General features: G+C 39.7%; 1 pseudogene across 2 annotated transcripts; it reads right to left on the bottom strand.

The window, feature by feature from the left end:
- Window positions 1–220: 220 nt before the first annotated feature.
- LOC145604776 (large ribosomal subunit protein uL16c pseudogene) lies at window positions 221–3,206 on the bottom strand (annotated as a pseudogene). Of its 2 annotated transcripts, none has more exons than XR_014104958.1 (2): window positions 3,066–3,206; window positions 221–1,348 (listed from the first exon to the last, which is right to left on the bottom strand). The product of XR_014104958.1 is annotated as a large ribosomal subunit protein uL16c pseudogene, transcript variant X1 (transcript). The 2 variants fall into 2 exon arrangements; XR_014104959.1 differs by having other exon boundaries at window positions 221–1,353; window positions 3,066–3,188.
- Window positions 3,207–8,950: the final 5,744 nt, after the last annotated feature.

Genomic DNA, 8,950 nt, shown 5'->3' with positions numbered 1-8,950 from the left:
AAAAGAAAATATATAAGGTGGTTTCTTGCAAAAAAAATGCTTATAAAAGGTGGTTTTTTGTAAAATTTCCAATAATTTAAGCTCTAAACATAAATCTAGTCTTGAAGCATCAATGCAGATATATTGAAGGAACTATTCTACAGCAAAATCCACTAGTGTAGTAATAGATCTTCAAATACAAGTACAAGATCAATTTTAGCGCATAAAATGAAGGTGGAAAGATCGAATTCAGACCAGATAAACCGGCAGATGATTATAATAAAAAGATAAAATGTTCATACTTGTATTATTTTCTGGAAAATGTTTTCTGCCCAACCAAATACAGCTCAAGAGTTAAAATTTCAATTCAACTACCAGCTAGTTAGAGTCCGATATCATCTGTAATACCCCTTCAACTGCATACTGGGCATTTACAAGCCAAGTTCTCAACCTTCAATGCTCAACAAGAGCTCAGAATCCAGCCTATCAAAATATTCTCCAGCAAGTTCCTTGAGAGAAAAAAAGGTGCAAATATTCAAAGAAAACAAGGCATGTAATTATGCTGTAGAAAAAGGTCCAAACAATGGTGAAGAGAATCACTACTTGTAACTATGTTGTAGATTTGATAAATTTGGTCCTCACAGAAAATTTTGATGCTGCAACCGTGATTGCCTTGCGTGCTACACTTTCTGGCACTCCGTTAATTTCATAAATTATTCTGCCAGCTCTAACACCAGCTACCCAATGTGCTATGTTTCCTTTCCCACGACCCATACGTGTTTCTGCAGGTCTTAGAGTAATCGGTTTGTGCGGAAATATGCGCATGAACAGTTTTCCACCACGCATGTTCCTTTTGATTGCTAGCTGCCCTGCTGTAATTTGTTTAGATGTGATCCAAGCTGGTTCAAGTGCCTGAAGAGCATACTTACCAAAAGAAAGATCATTATCTGAAACTCCCTTCATTTCACCTCTATTTCTGCGTTGTTTGCTGAACCTCTTCCTTACATTTGCGTATATCCCTGATGTAGAATTGTAGCGTACAGATACTGTCATCCTAGGAACACTCAAAGAAAAACCAGATAGTGGCTGAGCAATAACTGATCCTAAAGCAGGACTACATCCTGAATTTCTCCATAGAGAGCCCATTGCAGGAATAAGATCACTGGATTTCTTCAAAGTAGTTCCCAGAGAAGAAGGTGACATGGTCCATCCTGAGTTGTATGAGCCAAGAATAGCAGCAGATGGCTGGCCCTGTGTTACAGTTGAAGAGCTGCGAAATGGAGAACTAGCCTGCCTCAGTGTATTGACAAGGGAACTGTTTTTGATTCGAGAGAGCACTCTAGCAGCCATCAGTAACTTCTAGTTCTCTCTGCACTTAAGAATAGCCAAGTATATTAATGTCTCATCAAAATCACGAGACAGAATTACTCTATTTTAATAAAAATCCAGATAAGCTTAAGGTAATACACTAATACTTCTTCCGTTTTCTTTTAAACACAACATGGAGGGGATGCACAATATTTTAGGAGATGAGAGAGATAAGAAGGGGCTCCAAGTGTGAAGAGAGAGATAGAGAAACTCATTGGCCAACAACTTCCCAAAAAGAAGTAAGTTGCAATTATAAAAGAACAAAGGAAATACTACAGAAAAATTGCCTGGTTAGAAAGGCAAGTAGGCAATTGTCATCAGAATGAAAACCATTATAGAAATTACAAAGCATAATCCCTCTGGACTTGACCTTCCCACACATTCTCCCAACCCTCTCCTCCTCCAAGAAAACGCTATTAAATCATTGCAAAATTATGTGAATAAGATGATATAAAGGTTCCAAAACAACATACAAATCACCAATAATGACTAGACAACCAGACAGGTGTGCCTCAAAACAAGTATCACATACCTCTCTATGTTTCTAACCTAAGCAGAAACAGCTAAACTCAGTTTCACATAAATTAAGTGAAACCAGTACAATAGTATTCTTTAGCACCATATCTACAAAGTATGAAACCGGAGACACAAGCCATTTAAAAAAATGAATCATTAACTTAGGTTTGACAACTTGCCCTCTACACTCTACTATTGAATCATTGATCATCATCCAATTAAAATTGATTTCAAGTCACTCTATTTTGCTTTGTATGGGCAATGGTAATTCTTGGGATCGGGGATCCATCAAACAATTCCCTCATAAATACATCAAAATGCCATCCCAAGTACCCTCATTATTCTCATGAAGTTTCACAGATTATATGATATGGTTTTCTTTATCTATGGAGCAGCTGTAATTTGGAGTAATAACCCTAAAAAAAGCAAAGATATGTGCCTTGAAGTTTCATTTCCTTAAACACAAACAAAAGTCGAATTACTTTGCCATGGTTTTGGGATTCTTTAATATAAATTCATCATTGATCCAATGCATTTCCAAACTACAATGAGCAAACCCACCACAAACCTAGTCCTTAGCATCCCCACCAAAATATACGGAACCCGTCGAAACAAAAACCATAGCCCAAAGGCAAGTCCACAACTGTAACAACTTATCTAATGACAATTGTAGAAGTAAAGCATTACCAAGTTATCACAAAATTATGCATAACATTTTACAGTCATTTCATCCAATATGATCTCAAAAACAAATTACAAGCAGCCCGCTCATTTAGGCTCGGCTCGAGCTCAATAGGATTTAGTTGGGCTCAGTGAGCTCGGCTCGAGCTCAACAAGCCTTAAAACCCAAGCTCAGCTCAAGTTCCAAATCTTCCAATACCCTCATAAATAATTCGGCATTAAGCTCAAATTTTGCAACACATTTGCAAGAATTGTAACCAAATTAGACTCAATTAAATTAGGCTCGAAAAATCACATAAAATTCGTGTCGCTAAAGAAAATCAATGCCAAATTGCTTTTAGCAACAAAATTGTTTGTCATAATCATTCACAACTTCAGTAATTAAAATCAAAAGTTCGATAATCCATCTTAGAAGAACCCTAAATCGACTATACTGAGAATTAAATTAAGAATAGTGTGAAACAAAACCCTAGATTATGAAATTGATATTCGACGATTAGGTGATAAAGAAAAAAATGTACCTCAGAAGCTCCTAGAATGGAGAAGAGAAAAGTCTGAAGCCGCTTCAATGAAGAACTCGGAGTACGCTTCAATGGAGGGAGATGGGTGCAGCCGTGCAGCGTAAGAGTAAAAAGCTTCAAAAGGGAAATATGAAAATGTGAAAATAAAAATGAAATCATACGTGGAATATTGTGATGCTTTTTTTTTTTTTTTTTTTTTTTTTTTTTTTTTTTTTTTTTTGCTTCAAATGAGGTACAAGACCAAAAAGAGGAAAAACAAAAGCAGAACACAAATAAAACTACTGAAATAACTAAGCACACCAAACTAGACCTACGGAGGGACTAGACGCGGCATCGCCACACCCCTAGTATCCTCATCTATAATACGACTAAGTTCACCCGGTAACACATTAAAGAAAACAAGTTGAGAGTCTTGAACAACTCCGCGGTTGGCCAACCAATCCGCCGCTCTATTCCCTTCACGATACACATGTGCAACTTTCACTTCCCAACTTGGGTCATTTAGCATCTTCCGGCAATAGATAATGTCATGTATATTTTCTCCTCGAGGTACCTCCTGTTTGTGTAAAGCTTGAACACATGCTAAATTATCCATCTGAACTTCAAGCTTTGCAATCTGTAAATTTCGAGCAATTTCAAGTCCTCTAGTGAGGGCAAGCACCTCTGCTCTGAACGCTGTACAATGACCAAAATTTCTAGCAAACGCTGACACACATTTTCCTGTATAGTCCCTTATTAAAGCTCCACCCCCTGCTGGCCCTGGGCATCCCTTTGCCGCTCCATCACAATTCAAAGCATACCATCCATAAGCTGGACTATGCCAACTAACATTAGTTTGCACTCTTGGCTGCTGCCCTTTGTTGCTATCTTCCCATTCACTCCTTAAAGCTCGTCTTGCTTCTTCATACCTCACTTGCAAGAAAGCACAAAAGTCTATAGGAAGCTCATCTCTTCTATTAAAAACGTAGCAGTTACGCCATCTCCAAATCCACCAAAGAGTAACTCCAAAATACACTACCCAACTCTCTTCATCATCCTGATCAGGGTCCTTTAAGTTCTTGACAAGCCAATCCCTCATGCTACCACTATAAAACTGATTACGAACAACATCTGGAAGAGTCTTGCGCCAAATAACCTTTGCAGCTGGGCAATCTCTCAATATATGCAAATTAGTTTCTTCCTCTGCTCCACAGATGAAGCATTTGGGATCAGGAGCCATTTTCCTTTTGTATCTGTTAAGATTACCCAGTAAACGCTCATGACACGCAAGCCACATAAATGATCTAATGCGCTGCTGCACAGGTGCCTTCCACACCACCTCCTAGCATTCATCATCTATAACATCAGTGCTATGCTTCATGATTCGTATTGCTGACCTTATGGTGAAACGTCCCTTGCTGCCATCTTTCCAATACACTAAATCACCCAGATTTGGATCCTCTCGAACCACATGGCTTTGAATGATTTTAAGCGTGTCAGCATCAAGGAAAGGTGAGAAAGTGTTCCAGCGCCACCCCAAGTCTTCCTCCCACATTTCATTAACAGTAGCCCCTGCTAACTCCTCTGGAATAGGCTGAGTGGCTAAGTCCGAAAGAGGCTTATCAGTACACCATCGATGATCCCAGAATAAAGTTCGAGTTCCATCTCCAATAGCAACCCGAGTACCCTCACCAATTACCTTTGCATTCTCCGTGATTCCACTCCACACATTTGACATCCCAACTTTTGGTTCAAACATGTCAATATCACATCTTCCTTTACAATATTTAGCTCTTAATACTCTTGCCCATAGTGCATTAGGCTCCGATAGTACTCTCCATCCAAGCTTAGTCAAGAAAGCTGCGTTTGCTTGTGAGGCCGAATTTATACCAATTCCTCCTTGGTTCATGGGTTTTTGCAACATTTCCCACGAGAGAAGATGAACCTTTTTTTGATCTTCATTTCCACCCCATATAAATTGCCTCGTTTTTCTGTCAATTTTTTCACAAATACCACGAGGAATTTTAGCGGTTTGCATGGAATACATTGCCATCGTTGAAAGAGTGGATTTTGCAAGAGTAATTCTACCAGCCAAGGAGAGATATTTTTACTTCCAACCCGCTAATCGCCGATCAATCTTTTCGCACAAATGGCTATAAGTTTCCATTGTTACTCGACTTGTGAGGGTAGGCATACCTAAATACATGCCCAAATCTTCCGTTTTTTCCATATGTAGAGCAGCGCTAATTGACTCTTGAGCTTGTTCATCAACATTTCTCGAGAAGTACACCCGGGATTTAGCTAGGCTCACCTTTTGTCCTGATGCACTGCAAAATCGATTCAAGCAATTGTGGATAACGTCAGCTTGCTCCTCACTCGCTTCGGCAAAAAGTATTATGTCATCCGCAAAAAACGAGTTTGAAAGTAGAGGGCCATTGCGACTTGCACGAATAGGCTTCCACTTTCCTTGTACAATTGCCTCCTCTATTGCTTGGTAGAATCTCTCCATGCACATCACAAATAAATATGGAGAGAGTGGATCGCCTTGTCGAATACCTCTACTTGGCTTAAAACTCTTAGATGGTTCACCATTCCATAACACTTGTAAAGAGGCCGAAGTTACACAATCCATTATCAACTCAATCATAAAAATTGGCAAATTCATTTGAAGCATCGTATCTCGAATAAAAGACCATCTTAGTCTATCGTATGCTTTTTCAAAATCGATTTTGATTGCCATATAACCTTTACCTCCTTGTTTCTTACGCATAGTGTGAATCACTTCTTGCACTATCACGATATTGTCCGTGATCTGACGACCCGGAACAAAACTCGCTTGTGTGTTTGAAATCACATGAGGCAGAATGAGCTTAAGGCGATTAACCAGCACCTTTGTCACTATCTTATACGCAACATTGCACAGCCCCAACGGTCGAAATTGAGAAGCCAGTTCAGGTTGTTCTACTTTCGGGATCAAGGCAATAAAAGTATCATTGAAATGCTCAGGCAGTCCTTTTCCCTCAAGAATTGGAATGATAGACTTATAAACCGTTTCAGACACCACCTCCCAGTTTTTTTGATAGAAAAGTGCCTGAAACCCATCCGGTCCTGGGGCTTTTAAAGCCCCCATCTCTTTTATCACTTTCTCGATTTCAATTCTTGAATAAGGCATGGTCAATGCATTCCAATCTTGCGTGAAGAGTTCAGGAAAAATATCCTGAGGTAAATCAAAATATTCCGGTTCCCCTTCTTCTGTAAAGAGCCCTGAGAAATAATTGACAATGTGATCTTGAATTTCCACTTTATCCTGAATCCAATTGTCATCCGTGCCTTTCAATTTTACAACCTTGTTCTTCCATCTCTTAACCACCGTGCTCAAGTGAAAAAATGTCGTGTTGCGATCCCCATGTCTTAGCCAATCAATTCGAGCCCTTTGATGCCACAAAATCTCCTCACGTTCCAGAACTTCATCAAGCTCCCTCCTCAACCTCGACTCCAATTTAATTAGACCCCTGTCTGCCTTTATTGCCAACTTCTTTTGGACGCCAGCAATTCGAGCAAGAAGAGATCTTTTCAGTTTGAAGATGTTTCCAAACACGTCCCTGTTCCATATTTGAAGTTCAGCAGACAATTTACTCAAAGAATTCATGAGATTACCATGCGCATCCCATTTCTCAGCAACAAACTCTTTGAATTTTTCATGAGTTAGCCATGTGGCTTGGAACCTGAACGACCTATGAAGAGCTTGCATAGGAGCAAAACCATTAGGGGAGATGAAAATCGGACAATGATCCGAGTGGATAGCTGGAAGGTGCTTCATCGAGGCTCTATCAAACCGCAATGCCCAATCTCCATTACACAATGCCCTATCGAGACGCGCACTCTGTCTTGTTTCAATTGTCCTGCCTCTAGTCCAAGTATGGGCTGCTCCAGAGAATTCAACTTCAAGGAGATCCATCTCTTCCACCCAATCATTAAAAAGACGCGATCTCCTATTAGTCTCACCACAAGACTTATTCCTCTCTGAAGGATATCTCGTATCATTAAAATCTCCCGCCATAAGCCACGGTTTATTGTGTGTCATAGCAAATTCTTGAAGCTCTTTCCAAAGATCTTTCCTTTTAGAAGGATCCGGACTAGCATATATAGCTGTGAAATACCAAGGTACAGCACCATTCCGAGTTATCTCCATGGTGATATATTGATTATGTTGCATAATCGGATTTACAGTAACATGCTCAATTTTCCAATACACCCAAATACCACCGCTAAAGCCAACAGCATCAACTCTGGTATGACCACCATACCCAAGTATCGAAGCTATTTTCTCAGCCTGCTCCCCACCCATATGCGTTTCTACCAAGGCTAACACATCAGGTTTATTATTTCTCACTACATCCTTTAAAATCGATATGAAATTCCTATTTCCTGCTCCTTGCACATTCCAGACCATGCAAGTTACAGGCAAAGAATCCGGGTTTAAATTTTGAATACTATCTTCCATAGAAACAGGGATATTATTGAGGGAAGAAACATATGCTTGCCTTAATAGCATCAAAAGACGCTGGAATTCATTGGGAATTTTCAATGTAGCCACCAGTTCCGGGGGGTTCGAAATTGGTGGTAGCATTGATTCGAGACGCATCTCCAATACATGGATCAGGGGGCATAAAGTCACTTGATATGGTTGGTCTTTCAAATTCCCTATGCATATTGTCTTCTCTGGAGGCACATTCAAGTGAATTGGGGAAGGTACTCGAGACATGAGTAGGGCTGCTGACTTGCTTCTCAATTGCATATACTGGCTGCTCAATATCCTCTACTTGCTTCTTGCTAGCTTGGGGTTTGGTCACAATAATTGCTTCAAGATTATCTTCTAATTGACTTGTGCTCGGGCTTGACACACTTCCACTGAAATTATACAGCACATTATTTGTGATATCTTTTAGAGGATTCACAATATCTTGTCCACTCTTCTTATTTTTTCCTTGAGTATTTTTGGTAGGAATCTTCCTTGATTTTGGATAGTGTTGACTTGAGGAAATATTGTTATCTTTTCCTATAACAAAATTATCTTTTCCTTGCTTATTTTGCTGCGAAATATCACCCAAATTAATTGTAGCAGCAAAACTTGCATCATTATATTTCAAAATATCCTCAAGATTTTCTCCAATATCCTCAATTTCCATATTTATCTCATTGACTTCCTCAAATTGCGCATTCAAAATATTGAATCTCGAACCACTTCCTTGAACTTCGCCAGTAGAAGAGTTGGACTTATTCTTTCCTAAATTAACTTCACCGTTGACCACCCCTTGACCAAGTTCACCCACCTTGGTCACCACCTCCTGCTGTTTTGGACCACCAGTACCAGGTTTATCCATCTTGGGATTCCTCTTCCTCAATGGCTTCTTGACTAACATCCATGAGCCAAAATCTTCATTTTCCTCTGGTTTTGGTTCCTGATTATGCAGAGGATTCTCATGAACAATCATCGCTGATCCACCACCATCAACTCTGCTTAATGGACAATCATCCTCAACATGTCCAAGCTTACCACACTTGAAGCACACCATACGTATTCCCTCATATTGCACTCTCCATATCCGACCCTTCAACCAAAACTTGGATAATAGAGGTTTTGACAGATCAATTTCCACACTTAGTCTAGTGAACTGACCTCCTTCAGCTTTAGCTGTGGTTTTGTCCACCCTCAAAACCTTACCTATCTTCGATCCAATTTTATTGAGAAAGTGAACATCAAAATACTCAACAGGTAAATTTGGTATACGCACCCGAGCAGTAAGAACTTTCATAGGCTCTTCATCAGGAACAAAGTTTGGAATCCACTTCCTGATTGTTAAGTAGTTATCATCCAATAGCCAAGGACCTTGTGTAAGCACATA

This window comes from Chenopodium album, chromosome 22 (genome assembly GCF_948465745.1).
Source record: "Chenopodium album chromosome 22, dcCheAlbu1.1, whole genome shotgun sequence".
NCBI lineage: Eukaryota > Viridiplantae > Streptophyta > Magnoliopsida > Caryophyllales > Amaranthaceae > Chenopodium > Chenopodium album.
This window is presented reverse-complemented; position numbering and strand designations above follow the sequence as displayed.